The sequence below is a fragment of the Tursiops truncatus genome, chromosome 9 (assembly GCF_011762595.2).
Source record: "Tursiops truncatus isolate mTurTru1 chromosome 9, mTurTru1.mat.Y, whole genome shotgun sequence".
Taxonomy (NCBI): domain Eukaryota; kingdom Metazoa; phylum Chordata; class Mammalia; order Artiodactyla; family Delphinidae; genus Tursiops; species Tursiops truncatus.
In genome coordinates this window covers 25469908-25486038 of record NC_047042.1, presented here as the reverse complement: position 1 = coordinate 25486038, position 16131 = coordinate 25469908, and the positions used below count along the sequence as shown (strand labels likewise).

At 39.1% G+C, this 16131-nt stretch overlaps 1 long non-coding RNA gene across 3 annotated transcripts in view; it reads right to left on the bottom strand.

The window, feature by feature from the left end:
* The window catches only part of LOC141279455 (uncharacterized), a 71997-nt gene extending 56241 nt beyond the window's left edge, over nucleotides 1–15756 (bottom strand). For all 3 annotated transcript variants that reach the window (XR_012333709.1, XR_012333708.1, XR_012333707.1), the window contains exon 1: nucleotides 15690–15756. This is a non-coding gene — a long non-coding RNA (uncharacterized lncRNA). The remainder of the gene's footprint in view (nucleotides 1–15689) is intronic.
* Nucleotides 15757–16131: the final 375 nt, after the last annotated feature.

Genomic DNA, 16131 nt, shown 5'->3' with positions numbered 1-16131 from the left:
TAACCCTAACTCTAAACCTAACCCTAACTTGTTCCCCAACACATACGCTAACCCTAACCCGTACCCTAACCCTAATCTGTACACTAATCCTAACCTGTAACCTAACCCTAAACCATACCCTAAACCCTAATCCTTACCCCTATCTTAATTTTGTTTTTTTGTATTTTCAACAATATTTTCTGGGCTTAGAACAAGTTAGCAGAACAACAAAATAAAACAGAAAGTAACCTGAGTGTCTCTCAGTAAGCTACGTCTGAAATAGGTGGTATTTCTGTTCTATGGACTGTTATGTAGCCTATAAAAAGTGTAAGAGCTAAATCTGTCTTTTTACTGTGAGTAACATGATATACTAAATGTATAGAACACCTGGATAAAATGAGAAGTCTACACATTATGCTGGTCGTTTCAGTAAATGGGAAAGGATGGCAAGTGGTAAAATATTATCTTTTCCTTTAATCTTTTTAAATTTCAGTTGTTAAAAAGAACTTGAATTATAATTGTACTTTAAAAGAGTAACAATGGAGTTTTAAAGAAAAAATTATATAGTGTGTTCAATTACATTTCAGAGAATTATGAAATGCTGCCACCCTCTGGCCGTTACCTGCAAAAGCAGCTTTAAAACGTATGCTAATTGTCAATTCATATGAGCAAGTACTGCAAGACTCTAAAGGAAACCTGCCCTCATCATGTCTTGAGGGAGGTAAAGGCCAAAAAATTTCAAAATGTGGCACATACTTCAAGAAAACAATTTGAAGGAGTCAGCTGTAATAACAGTTTGAAAAATAAAAGGACATGCCTGAAAGCTCAATTTCAAGGGAGTATGAGACACATGCAAATTCAACCACAAAGAGGTATCAGCTAACATCACTCAGAATAACCATCAGCAAAAAAAAAAAAAACTACAAACGATCAATGCTGAAGAGGTTTTGGAGAAATGCATACCCTCAACTTGAAGTGGGACGTAACCTGGTAAGAGTCACTAACGGGTACAGAACGGAGGTGCCTTTGAAAGGTAAACATTGATCTACTATATGATCCAGCAGGCCCACTCCTGGGCCGATAACCTAAGAAGACAGAACTGGAAAGACACAGGCAGGCAAATCTGCACTGCAGCAGTATTACAATAGCCAAGACATGGAAGCAACCAAAAGTCCATCAACAGATGGGTGGACAAAGAAGAACTGCTACATGTACAGATGGAATATTAGCTCGGGAAAAAAAATGAAACAATGCCATCTGCAGCACCACAGATGAGTCTAGAGGTAATCATGCGACTTGTAGTAAGTGAGAAAGCGAAAGACACCTAACGTATATCACCTATAGGTGTTACCTAAAAATTGATAACAATGAAGATATTTCCACAGAGAAAGGCAATCGCAGATTCATTAAACAAACTTATGGTTCCCCAAATCGAAAGGTGTGAGGACTGGATACATTACGATATTGGGGTTAACAGAGATGTACAAACACATGTGAAATATATAATCACCAAAGACTTACGAAATACCGAGAAGACTATTTAACATTGTGTCATAACCTACATGGGAAAAGGATCCGAAGAAGAATAGATATATGTATATGTGTGAAAGAACCACATCTTGCACACCTAGAACAAAAAAATACATTGTAATGAAATTTGCTGCGATAAAAAATAAAAATTAAATTAAAAATATGAACAAAAAATAATGAGACATAAACTTAAAGGAATTTTTCCTGGCACATTCCATTCTAATTTTCAACCTAGAACAGGACTTCCATTAAGGCTCTGTTGCCCTGGTAACCAGATTTGGTAAAGGAGAAATGCTGCCGCCTTGTGGCTGTTTCACGCAACAGCAGCTTTAAACTAACAGCTAATGGTCACTTAATATTCAAAATATGTGCAGGACTGTAAAGGATACCGGGCCTCAAAAAATTCGTGGGGTCGTAAATCGACCAGAAAATTCAAAAGACGTCAACATTTCAAAAAGACAATGTCAAGAGGCATATTTTGCACACATTTTGTCTTTTCTTTTTCTTTTAATTTAAAAAATGCATGGAATAATGCTCAATATCAGGAACTAATAAAGCCATGCAAATCCAATCTACAAAAACGTTCACCTTATCACCATCAGAATGATCATCAGCAAAATAGTCTTAAAAACATGAATGCTGAAAGGGTTTTAGAGAACTGTGTATCCTCTAGCTGCTGCTGGGACGTAAACTGGTAACAGCCAGTAGTGAAAAGAGAATGGCGGTGCCCTTAAAATTAAAAATGGAGCTCATCACTCTGTTATAACCTACACGGGAAAGGAACCAAAGATGAATAGATAGATACATAGGTATAATGAACCAGATTCTGTACACCTAGAACAAACACAACATTTTTATCAAATTTGCTCTGATACCTAATAAAAATTAAATTTAAAAAACAAACAAGAGGTAAGGAGATATAAGCTCTTGGGGGTGTGCCCTGGCACATTCCACTCTAATTTGAAGCCTACTAACACGATTTCCAGGAAGGCTCTGTTGCCCAAAAAAAAGAGTTGGAAATGTGGAAATGCTGCCGCCTTGTGGCTGTTTCTCGCAAGAGCGGCTTTAAACCCACAGCTAATGGTCACGTAACATTCACAAGGACTCAGGGCGGTAAAGGACCCCTGCCCTCAAAACCTGTCCTGAGGTAGGGAATAGCACACAAAATTCAAAACAGGCAAATTTTTCAAGAAGATAGTATGAAGACGTAAGTTTTACTCACTGTCTTTTAAAGAAAAGGAAAATGGATAAAAGCTCAACCTCAGGAATTATTACACTCATGCAAATGTAATCTGAAAAAAGGTTTCAACTCACAAAGGTTGACTGACCATCAACAAAAAGTCCACAAATAATAAACGCTGAAGTGTTTTTTGAGAACTGTGTACCCTCTAGCTGCTGGTGAGGTGTAAAGTGGTAACAGCCAGTAAGGAGAACAGAAAGGAGCTGCGTTTAAAAGTAAAAACTGAGCTACCATTCGATGCAGCAGGCCCACCGCTGGGCCTCTCCCCTAAGAAGACCAGAATCCACATGACAGAGGCTGCAAAAGCTGCACTGCAGCCTTATTCACAATAGCCAAGACATGGAAGCAACCTAGATGTCCATCAACAGATGAATGGATAAGGAAGAAGTGGTCCATGTACACAATGGAATACCAGCCATGTAAAACAATGAAACACTGCACTTTGAGGCACCATAGATGAGCCTAGAGATAATCACAGAACGCGAGGTAAGTTGGAAAGCAAAAGACATATATCCTATGATATCACTTAGAGGAGTTACCTAACAACTGACAAAAATGGACATATTTCCACAGAGAAAGACACACACGGACTTAGAAAACAAACTATGCTTATCTGAAAGGAAAGGTGGTGGCAATGGATAAATTAAGATTAGGTTTACCATACCTATACAAATACAGATTAAGTACATATATCAAAAAGCCCGAGCACATAGCAAGGGAGGTGTACAGAACACTCTGTAATCCTTTACATGGGAAAAGGATCTGTACATGAAGAGTTATGTATGATGTAAGAAAGAACCAGACTGTGTACACCCAGGACAAACTGTATCGTAATCATGACCCTGATTAAAACAATTAAAACAACGAATAAGAAATAATGAGACATAAACTTCAGGGGCTTTTTCCTGGCACATTCCATTCTAATTTACAACCTAGTAACAGGACTTCCAAAAGGTTCTGCTGCCCTAGAAAACAGATTTGGGAATGGAGAAATGCTGCCGCTTTGTGGCCGTTACCCACAACACCAGCTTTAAACCCAGTGCTAATGGTCACTAAGTATTGACAATCATTGCAGGCCTGTGAATGACACTTGCTCTCAAAAAAAATCATGGGGTCAGAAATCAACCACAAAATTCAAAAGAGGACAACCTTCCAAGAAGACAATTTCAAGGGGTATACTGTACTCACTTTTTTTTCGTAAATAAAAGAGAAAGGTGTGGGAAAATGCTGAATTTTAGGAGTTATTAAAGACATGCAAATCAAATTACAAAAACCTATCAGCTCACACCAGTCAGAATGGCCATGAGCAAACATTCTAAAAACAATAAATGCTGAAGGGTCTGTAGAAAAATGCGTACCCTCGGTGTTAACTGGGACGTGGTAAGAGCCACTAATGAAAACAAATGCAGGTGCTTTGAAATGGTAAACACTGAGCTACCAGTCAATGAATCATACCCACTGTTGGGCCTATCACCTGAGAAAATGAGAATCAAAAGTCACAGCCGGGCAATATTGCACTCCAGTAATATTTACCATAGGCAACACTTGGAAGCAACGAAAATGTCCATCAACAGAGGAATGCACAAAGAAGAAGTGGTCTATGTACAGAATGGAATATTACTCCACTAAGAAATATAAATTAAATTTCAAAAACAAACAAAATAAGGAGACATCAGCTTTGGTGTGTTTATCTGGGCACATTCCACTCTAATTTATAATTGTGGAACACCACTGGCAGGAAGGTCTGTTTCCCTAGGTACCAGAGTGGGGAATGTAGAAATCCTGCCATCCTCTGGCCGATACCTGCAACAGCAGCTTTGAAATCTGTGCTAATGGGTGCTTCATATACACAAGTACTGCAGGGCTGCAAATGAAACCAGCCCTTAAAATGTCTTGATGCAGGTAAAGGCCAAAAAATTTCAAAATGTGGCATATACTGCAAGAAAACAATTTGAAGGAGTCAGCTGTAATAACAGTTTGAAAAATAAAAGGACATACCTGAAAGCTCAATTTCAAGGGAGTATGAGACACATGCAAATTCAACCACAAAGAGGTATCAGCTAACATCACTCAGAATAACCATCAGCAAAAAAAACCTACAAACGATCAATACTGAAGAGGTTGTGGAGAAATGCATACCCTCAATTTGAAGTGGGACGTAACCTGGTAAGAGCCACTAACAGGAACAGAACGGAGGTGCCTTTAAAAGGTAAACATTGAGCTACTATATGATCCAGCAGGCCCACTCCTCGGACTATATCCTAAGAAGACAGAACTGGAAAGACACAGGCAGGCAAATTTGCACTGCAGCAGTATAACAGCAGCCAAGACACGGAATCAACCAAAAGTCCATCAACAGATGGGTGGAAAAAGCAGAACTGCTACATGTACAGATGGAATATTAGCCAAGGAAAAAAATGAAACAATGCCATTTGCAGGACCATAGAGGAATCTAGAGGTAATCATGCAACTGGTAGTAAGTGAGAAAGCGAAAGACACATATTCTATCATATCATTTATCGATGTTACCTAAAAATTGATACCAATGAAGTATTTCCAGAGAGAAAGGCAATCACAGATTCATTAAACAAACTTATGGTGCACCAAATGGAAAGGTGTGAGGATTGGATACATTACGATATTGGGGTTATCAGAGATATACAAACACATGTGAAATATATAATCACCAAAAACCTACGGCATACCAAGAGAAGACTACTCTACATTGTGTCATAACCTACATGGGAAAAGGATCTGAAGAAGAAGAGATATATGTATATGTGTAAAAGAACCATATCTTGCACACCTAGAACAAACAAAACATTGTAATCTAATTTGCTGTGATAAAGAAATTAAAGAAACGAACAAGAAGTAATGAGAAATAATCTTAAGGGGATTTTCCTGGCACATTCCCTGCTAATTTACAACCTACAACACAACTTCCATTATGGCTCTGTTGCCCTAGTAAGCAGATTTGGTAAGAAGAAGCGCTGCCACCTTCTGGTCGTTTCACACAACAGCAGTAATGGTCACTTAATATTCAAGATAATTGCAGGCCTGTAAATGACACCTGCCATCAAAAAAATCCAGGGGTCGTAAATCGACAAGAAAATTCAAAAGACGTCAACATTTCAAGAAGACAATTTCAACAGCCATATTTTACGCACATTTTGTCCTTTCTTTTTTTTCTTTAAAATAAAAGGGAATTGAAAAATGTGCAACATCTGCAATTAATAAAGCCATGCAAATCCAATTACAGAAATGTTTACCTCACAGCCGTCAGAATGCTCTTCAGCAAAAAGTCTACAAAGAATAAATGCTGAAGGGGTTTCACAAAACTGTGTACCCTCTAGCTGCTGGGGGGATGTACTGGCTGGATGCTCACAGCCAGTACTGAGAACATAATGGAGGTGCCTTTAGGGGTAAAAATTGAGCTACCATGTGATCTGGTAGGTCGTTTGATGCGCCTATCACCTGAGCAGACCAGAATGGAAAAGACACAGGCTGGCAATCCTGCACTGCAGGAACATTTAACATAGCCAAGACTTGGAAGAAACCAAAATGTCCATCAACAGAAAAATGCACAAAGAGGAAGCGGTCCATGTAAACAATGGAATATTAGCCATGGAAAACAATGAAACAGTGCCGTTTGCACCACCATATAAGGACCTAGAGATAATCACCCACCTTGAAGTAAGAAAGAAAGTGAAAGACAGATATCCTATGACATCACTTATAGGTGTTACCTAAAAATTGATACTCATGAACTTATTGCCAAGAGAAGGAAAAGCATGGATTAAGAAGAAACAATTATGTTTCACCAAATGGAAAAGTGCAAGGAATGTGTGAACTAGGATATGGGGGTTAACAGACATGTACTAATACATATGAAATATATAATCACAAAACACCTATGGAATACCAAGAGAGGTCTACTCAACACTCTGTAATAACCTACACAGTAAAGAATCCAAAGATAAATAGACAGATACATTGATATAATGAACCAGATTCTGTACACCTAGGAGAAAGAAAATATTTTTATCAAATTTGCTCTGATAACTAATAAAAATTAAATTTAAAAAACAAACAAAAAGTAAGCAGATGTAAGCTCTTGGGGGTTTTCCCTGGCACATTCCACTCTAATTTGCAGCCTACTAACACGATTTCCAGGAAAGCTCTGTTGCCCAAAATCCCAGAGTTGTAAATGGAGAAATGCTGCCGCCTTGTGGCCGTTTCCCACAACAGCAGCTTTAAACCCAGTGCTAATGGCCACTAAATATTCACCAAACTTGCAGTTCTGTAATGACACCTGCCCTCCAAAAAAATCCTGGGGTCGAATATCGACCAAAAATTCAAAAGAGGGCAACCTTCCAAGAAGACAATTTCAAGAGATATACTGTACTCACACTTTATTTTTAACAGAAAAGAAAAAGGTGTGTAAAATGATGAATTTTAGGAATTTTTAAAGACATGCAAACCCAAATTACAAAAACCTATCAGGTCACAACATTCAGAATAGCCATTAGCAAAAATGCTGCAAACTATAAATGCTGAAGGGACTGTGGAGAAACTCGTACCCTCGGTTCTAAGGGGGACATGGTAAGAGCCACTAATGAAAACACAATGGAGGTGCTTTGAAAAGGTAAACACTGAGCTACTAGTCAATCAGTCACACCCACTGCTGGGCCTATCACCTGAGAAAATGAGAATCAAAATGTCACAGGCTGGCAATCTTGCACTCCAGCAATATTTAATATAGCCAACACCTAGAAGCAACAAAAATGTCCATCAACAGAGGAATGCACCAAGAAGTGGTCCATATACACAATGGAATATTACTCCAATAAAAATATAAATTAAATTTAAAAAACAAACAAAAGTAAGGAGACATCAGTTTTGGGGGTTTATCCGGGCACATTCCACTCTAATTTATAACCGAGGAAGACCACTGGCCGGAAGGTCTGTTTCCCTAGTACCAGCATGGGGAACGAAGAAAGGCTGCCGCACTCTGGCCGTTACCTGCAAAAGCAGCTTTAAAGCTTGTAATAATGGTCCCTTCATGTGAACAAGTACTGCAGGGCTGTAAATGAAACCTGCCCTCAAAATGACTTGAGGGAGGTAATGGCCAATAAATTTCAAAATGTGACACATACTTTAAGAAAACAGTTTGAAGAACTAGGCTGTAATCACAGTTTGAAAAATAAAAAGGACATGCCTTAAAGCTCAATTTCAACGGATTATGAGTTACATGCAAATTCAACCACAAAGAGGTATCAGCTCACACCAGACAGAATATCCATCAGCAAGAAAACTACAAACAATAAATGCTGAAGGTGTTGTGGAGAAATGCATACCCTCAAGTTTAAGTGGGACGTAACCTGGAAAGAGCCACTAATGAGAAAGAATCGTGGTTCATTTAAAAGGTAAACCCTGAGATACCATATGATACAGGAGGCCCACTCCTAGGCCTATAACATAAGAAGACAGAATTGGAAAGACACAGGCAGGCAACTGTGCAGTGCAGCAGTATAACAATAGCCAAGACATGGAGGCAACCAAAAAGTCCATCAAAAGGTGAGTGGACAAAGAAGAACTGGTACATGTACAGATGGAATATTAGCTAGGGAAAAAAATGAAACAAAGCCATTTGCAGCACCGTAGATGATTTTAGAGGTAATCAGGCAAATTGTACTATGTCAGACAGCAAAAGACACATATCCTATAATATCACTTACAGGTGTTAGCTAAAAATTGATACCAATGAAGATATTTCCACAGAGAAAGGTAATCACAGATTCATTAAACAAAGTTATTTTTCAGCAAATGGAAAGGTGTGAGGATTGGGTACATTAGGATATTGGGGTTAACATAGATATAGAAACACATGTGAAATATATGATCACCAAAGAACTACGGAATACCAAGAGAAGATTACTCAACATTGTGTCATAACCTACGTGAGAAAACGATCTGAAGAAGTATAGATACATGTATATGTTTAAAAGAACCACATCTTGCACACCTAGAACAAAACAGTTTAATCAAATTTACTGTTAAAAAATAAAAATTAAATTTAAAGAAGAACAAGAAGTAATGAGACATAAACGTAAGGGGATTTTTGCTGGCACATTGCATTCTAATTTACAACCAGAACACGACTTCCATTAAAGCTCTGTCATCACTAATAAAGCAGCTTTAGAAGCAATGTTGAAGGTAGCTTAAAAGAAGTCTCACTGATTATTGATAGTAACAATAAACAAACAAAAGTAAAAATCTCACTGCAAAAAAGTATACATAGACTAAGGGTAGTAGATCAAACACGTATTAAACTTCTGTAAAGAATAAAAGACAACAGTTGTATGTTTTTTTAAAAAGAGAGGGCACAAATAAATCAGCAATGAAAGAGATGATGTTACAAGAACCACCACAGAAATACAAAGTATCCTAAGATACACACAGGGTAACTCAGGGCTCAGACTGGACAGAGCCCACTCTCCATTCCCCTGTACATGACTTCCAGGAGCCTCAGGAACTGAGGAGGGGGTCCCTGATGAGGGGCACAAGATAGAAGATGTTAGGCATTAACATGACTGCATTCATCTTAAACGTGCCTGAACTACATTCACACGAGATGATTTTGTTCTGTATGTACATCGGCACCTCTAGGCAGAACTGCAGATCTTTGGCTTCACCACCTCTACTGACAGCATTAGCTTCACCTGCTGTGGACCGTCTCCTATAGGATTTCTAGAACTACAAAGCATCGAAGCTTCACAGGACCCAGAGTCTGCGCGACTCCACTCCCAGTCTCAGAGTCTCAACTGCACTCAGAGACTCAGAGTCTCAATAGAGACTCCACTCTTGGAGGGCACACACAAAGTAGTGTGCACATCAGGACCCAGGGGAAGGAGCAGTCACCACGTGGGCGAATGACCATACCTACCTGCTAGTTTTAGAGGGTCTCCTGCAGAGGTGAGGAGTGGCTGTGGCTCACCATGGGGACAAAGACACTGGCAGCAGAAGTTCTGGGCAATACTCCTTGGTGTGAGCCCTCCCAGAGTCCGCCATTAGCCCCACCAAGAGCAAGGTAGGCTCCAGTGCTGGGTCGCCTCAGGCCAAACAACCAACAGGGAGGGAAGCCAGCCCCATGCATCAGCAGAGAAGAAGATTAAACTTTTTATTAAACTTTTATTTAATCCACAGACAAGCAGATTAAAGCTCTGCCCACCAGAGCAACACCCAGCTCTACCCACCACCAGTCCCTCCCATAAGGAAGCTTGCACAAGCCTCTAAGATAGATTCAATCACCAGAGAGCAGACAGCAGAAGCAAGAAGAACTACAATTCTGCAGCCTGTGGAAGGAAAACCACATTCACAGAAAGAGAAAATGAAAAGGAGAGGACTTTATACCAGATCAAGGAACAAGATAAATCCACAGAAAAACAACGAAATGAGGTGGGGATAGGCAACCTTCCAGTAAAAGAATTCAGAATAATGATAGTGAAGGTGATCCAAGACCTTGGAAAAAGAATGGACGCAAAGATAGAGAAGATGCAAGAAAAGCTTAACAAAGACCTAGAAGAATTAAGGAACAAACACCTAGAAGAATTAAAGAGCAAACAAACAGAGATGAACAATAAAATAACTGAAATGAAAAATACACTAAAAGGAATCAGTAGCAGAATAACTGTGGCAGAAGAAAGGATAAGTGACCTGGAAGACAGAAAGGTGGAAATCACTGCCGTGGAACAGAATAAAGAAAAAGAAAGAAAATAAATGAAGACACCATAAGAGACCTCTGGGACAACATTAAACGCAACAACATTCGCGTTATAGGGGTCCCAGATGGAGAAGAGAGAGAGAAAGGATCCGAGAAATTATTTGAAGAGATTATAGTCGAAAACTGCCCTAGCATGGGAAAATAAATAGCCACCGAAGTCCATGAAGTGAAGAGAGTCCAAGGCAGGATAAACCAAAGGAGAAAAATGCCGAGACACACAGTAATCAAATTGACAAAAATTAAAGACAAAGAAAAACTATTGAAAGCAACAAGGGAAAAATGACAAATAACACAGAACGGAACTCCCATAACGTTAACAGCTGATTTCTCAGCAGAAAATCTACAAGCCAGAGGGAGTGGCATGATAAAATTAAAGTGATGAAAGGGAAGACCCTACCACCAAGAGTACTCCACCCAGCAAGTATCTCATTCGGATCTGATGGGGAAATCAAAAGCTTTCCAGACAAGCAAAAGCTAAGAGAATTCAGCACCATGAAACCAGCTCTACAACAAATGCTAAAGGAACTTCTCTAAGTGGGAAATACAAGAGAAGAAAAGGACCCACCAAGACAAAGCCATAACAATTAAGAAAACAGTAATGGGAACATACATATCGATAATTACCTTAAACATGAATGGATTAAATGCTCCAACCAAAAGACACAGGCTCGCTGAATGGATACAAAAACAAGACCCATATATATGCTGTCTACAAGAGACCCATTTCAGACCTAGAGACACATACAGACTGAAAGTGAGGGGATGGAAAAATATATTCCATGCAAATGAAAATCAAAAGAAAACTGGAGTAGCAATACTCATATCAGATAAAATAGATTTTAAAATAAAGAATGTTACAAGACACAAGGAAGGACACTACATAATGATCAAGGGATCAATCCAAGAAGATATAACAATTATAAATATATATGTACCCAACATAGGAGCACCTCAATATATAAGGCAACTGCTAACAGCTATAAGAGGAAATCGACAGTAACACAATAATAGCTGGGGACTTTAACACCTCACTTACACCAATGGAGATCATCCAGACAGAAAATTAATAAGGAAACACAAGCTTTAAATGACACATAGACCAGATAGATTTAATGGATATTTATAGGACATTCCATCCAAAAACAGCAGATTACACGTTCTTCTCAACGGCACATGGAACATTCTCCAGGATAGTTCACATCTTGGGTCACAAATAAAGCCTCAGTAAATTTAAGAAAACTGAAACCATATCAAGCAGCTGTTCCGACCACAATGCTATGAGATTAGAAATCAATTACAGGGAAAAAAAGTAAAAAGCACAAAGACATGGAAGCTTAACAATACGTTACTAAATAACCAAGAGATCACTGAAGAAATAAAAGAGGAAATCAAAAACTACCTAGAGACAAATGACAACAAAAACACGATGATCCAAAACCTATGCGATGCGGCAAAACCAGTTCTAAGAGGGAAGTTTATAGCAATACAATCCTACCTCAAGAAACAAGAAAAATCTCAAATAAACAATCTAACCTTACACCTAAAGGAACTAGAGAAAGAAGAACAAAACCCAAAGTTACTAGAAGGAAAGAAATCATAAAGATCAGAGCAGAAATAAATGAAATAAAAACAATAGCACAGATCAATAAAACTAAAAGCTGGTTCTTTGAGAAGATAAACAAAAATGATAAACCTTTAGCCAGACTCAAGAAAAAGAGGGAGAGGACTCAAATCAATAAAATTAGAAATGAAAAAGGAGAAGTTGTAACAGACACCACAGAAATACAAAGCATCCTAAGAGACTACTACAAGCAACTCTATGCCAATAAAATGGACAACCTGGAAGAAATGGACAAATTCTTAGAAAGGTATAAGCTTCCAAGACTGAACCAGGAAGAAATAGAAAATATGAACAGACCAATCACAAGTAATGAAATTGAAACTGTGCTTAAAAATTTTCCAACAAACAAAAGTCCAGAACCAGATGGCATCAGAGGTGAATTCTATCAAACATTTAGACAAGAGCTAACACCCAAACTTCTCAAACTCTTCAGAAATTTTCAGGGGAAGGAACACTCCCAAACTCATTCTATGAGGCCACCATCACCCTGATACCAAAACCAGACAAAGATACTACAGAAAAAGAAAATTAGAGACCAATATCACTGATGAATATAGATGTAAAAATCCTCAACAAAATACTAGGAAACAGAATTGAACAACACATTAAAAGGATCATACACCATGACCAAGTGGGGTTTATCCCAGGGATGCAAGGATTCTTCAATATACACAAATCAATCAATGTGATACACCATATTAACAAATTGTAGAATAAAAATATGATCATCCCAATAGCTGCAGGAAAAGCTTTTGAAAAAATTCAACACCAATTTATAATAAAAATTCTCCAAAAAATGGGCATAGAGGGAATCTACCTCCACATAATAAAGGCCGTATATGACAAACCCACAGCAAACATCATTCTCAATGGTGAAAGACTAAAAGCATTTCCTCTAAGATCAGGAACAAGACAAGGATGTCTACTCTCACCACTATTACTCAACATAGTTTTGGAAGTCCTAGACACAGCAATCAGAGAAGAAAAAGAAATACAAACTGGAAAAGAAGAAGTAAAACTGTCACTGTTTGCAAATGACACGATACTACACATAGTGAATCCTAAAGATGCCACCAGAAAACTACTAGAGCTAATCAATGAATTTGGTAAAGTTGCAGGATACAAAATTAATGCACAGAAATCTCTTGCATTCCTATACACTAACAATGAAATGTCAGAAAGAGAAATTAAGGAAACAATCCCATTCACCATTGCAACAAAAAGAATAAAATACATAGGAATGAACCTACCTAAGGAGGTAAAAGACCTCTACTCAGAAAACTATAAGACACTGCTGAAAGAAATCAACGATGATATAAACAGATGGAGGTATAAACCATGTTCTTGGATTAGAAGAATCAATATTGTGAAAATGACTGTACTACCCAAAGCAATCTACAGATTCAATGCAATCCCTATCAAATTACCAGTGGCATTTTCTCTACAGAACTAGAACCAAAAAATCTTAAAATTTGTATGGAGACATAAAAGACCCCGAATAGCCAAAGCAGTCTTGAGGGAAATTAAAAGAGCTGGAGGAGTCAGACTTCCTCACTTCAGACTATACTACAAAGCTACAGTAATCAAGACTATATGGTACTGGCACAAAAACATAAATATAGATCAATGGAACAGGATAGAAAGCCCAGAGATAAACCTACATACCTATGGCTAACTCATCTATGACAAAGGAGGCAAGGATATACAATGGAGAAAAGACAGTCTCTTCAGTAAGTGGTGCTGGGAAAACTGGACAACTACATGTAAAAGAATGAAATTAGAACACTCCGTAACATCATACACAAAGTCAAAATGGATTAGAGATCTAAATTTAAGACCAGACACTATAAAATTCTTAGAGGAAAATATAGGCAGAACACTCTATGACATAAGTCACAGCAAGATTCTTTTTGATCCACCTCCTAGAGAAGTGGAAATAAAAACAAACAAATGGGACCTAATGAAACTTCAAAGCTTTTGTACAGCAAAGGAAAACAAACAAGACGAAAAGACAACCCACAGAATGGGAGAAAATGTTCTCAAATGAAGCAAATGACAAAGGATTAATCTTCAAAATTTACAAGCAGCTCATGTAGCTCAATATCACAAAAACAAACAACCCAATCCAAAAATGGGCAGAAGACCTAAATAGACATTTCTCCAAAAAAGATATACAGATTGCCAACAAACACATGAAAGGATGCTGAACATCACTAATCATTAGAGAAATGCAAATCAAAACTACAATGAGGTATCATCTCACACCTGTTAGAATGGGCATAATCAGAAAATCTACAAACAACAAATGCTGGAGAGGGTGTGGAGAGAAGGAACCCTCTTCCACTATTGGTGGGAATGTAAATTGATACAGTCACTATGGAGAACAGTATGAAGGTTCCTTAAAAAACTAAAAACAGTATTACCATATGATCCAGCAATCCCAATACTGGGCATATGCCCAGAGAAAACCATAAATCAAAAAAATACATTCACCACAATGTTCATTGCAGCACTATTTACAATAGCCAGGTAATGGAAGCAACCTAAATGCCCACAGACAGATGAATGGATAAAGAAGTGGTACATATATAAAATGGAATATTACTCAGCCATAAATAGGAATGAAATTGGGTCATTTATAAAGACATTGATGTATCTAGAGACTGTCATACAGAGTGAAGTAAGTCAGAAGGAGAAAAACAAATATTGTATATTAATGCATATATGTGGAAGCTAGAAAAATGGTACAGATGAACTGGTTTGCAGGGCAGAAATAGAGACGCAGATGTAGAGAAGAAACGTACGGACACCAAGGGGGGAAAGCCGTGGCGGGGGGGTGGTGGGATGAGTTGGGAGATTGGGATTGACATGTATACATTTATATGTATAAAATAGATAACCAATAAGAACCTGCTGTATAAAAAATTAATTAAATTAAAAAACTAAAAAAATAAACAAAAATTTAAAAAGTAAAGCAGAAAAAAATGTTCTTCCCTTCACATACATGTATTTATAGGAATGAATTATTTCCATGCTTATATCTATAAATACAAAAAAGAGGAATAAAATCTACCTTGAACCAAAAAAGAGAGAAAAAAAAAAAAACAGAACCCACCAGTTATACAGAGGAAAACCCTATCAGGGCACTTGCTCCAGTGGTAAACAATGCTGACGTTGGTCAGAGGTGGGGAATCGTCTCCCATGCAGCCAGCATCCCCCCACCCCGCAAGGAGCGTCCTCACTGCAAAGCTGGGGGACCATGCCGAGGAGTCTGTGAGTAAACGTGAGCTGAGCCCCAGGCCAGCTGCTGCTGAACTGTTCCCACCCTTCCCAGGTAAAACACCTGAATATGTACAAAGACTTGAAAGCCTAGAGGAAGGGCCGTGGAGCCACACGAGTGACAGCACGCTGGCCAACTTGGTGCCTGCAGGCCAGCCAGGACGGTCCTGGCCCCGGGCGCTCTTCTGGAAGCTTTCCATTTCCCTGCCTGAGGTACCCCTCCTGTCCCGGCCCCCACTGCTTTTTTCCTTCCTTACCTCTGCCCGGGGAGAAATTCCTGCGGCAGGTATGGGTGACACATCCTCTTGTTTAGCAGGTGGCAGCTTGGCAACTCCTGCAGAAAGTCCAGCAGAGCCCCACTCACACTGGGCCACCCACAAAGCCGTGGCCCCTCACTCCCTCCCACCAGCCCAGCCCCGACACTGCTGACGGGGCAGAGAATATGGCGTCAGGCACAGCTGCAGGGGCTCTTGCTGCCTGGAGCGGTGTTTATATTGACCTCAACCCAGGCACACCTGGGGAGGGCTGGCCGGCAGTGTCAGGCTGCCCAGGTCAGCCAATCCTCGCCCCTCAGGGGCTCACAGTTGCAGAAAATGGACCTTGATGAACCGGCCAGGTCCAAGGAACAGGTGTGGCCTCCTGAGAGTCAGGATAGACAAGGGGCTGCAGCTCTGGCTTGTTTTCTAATCATTTTATCTG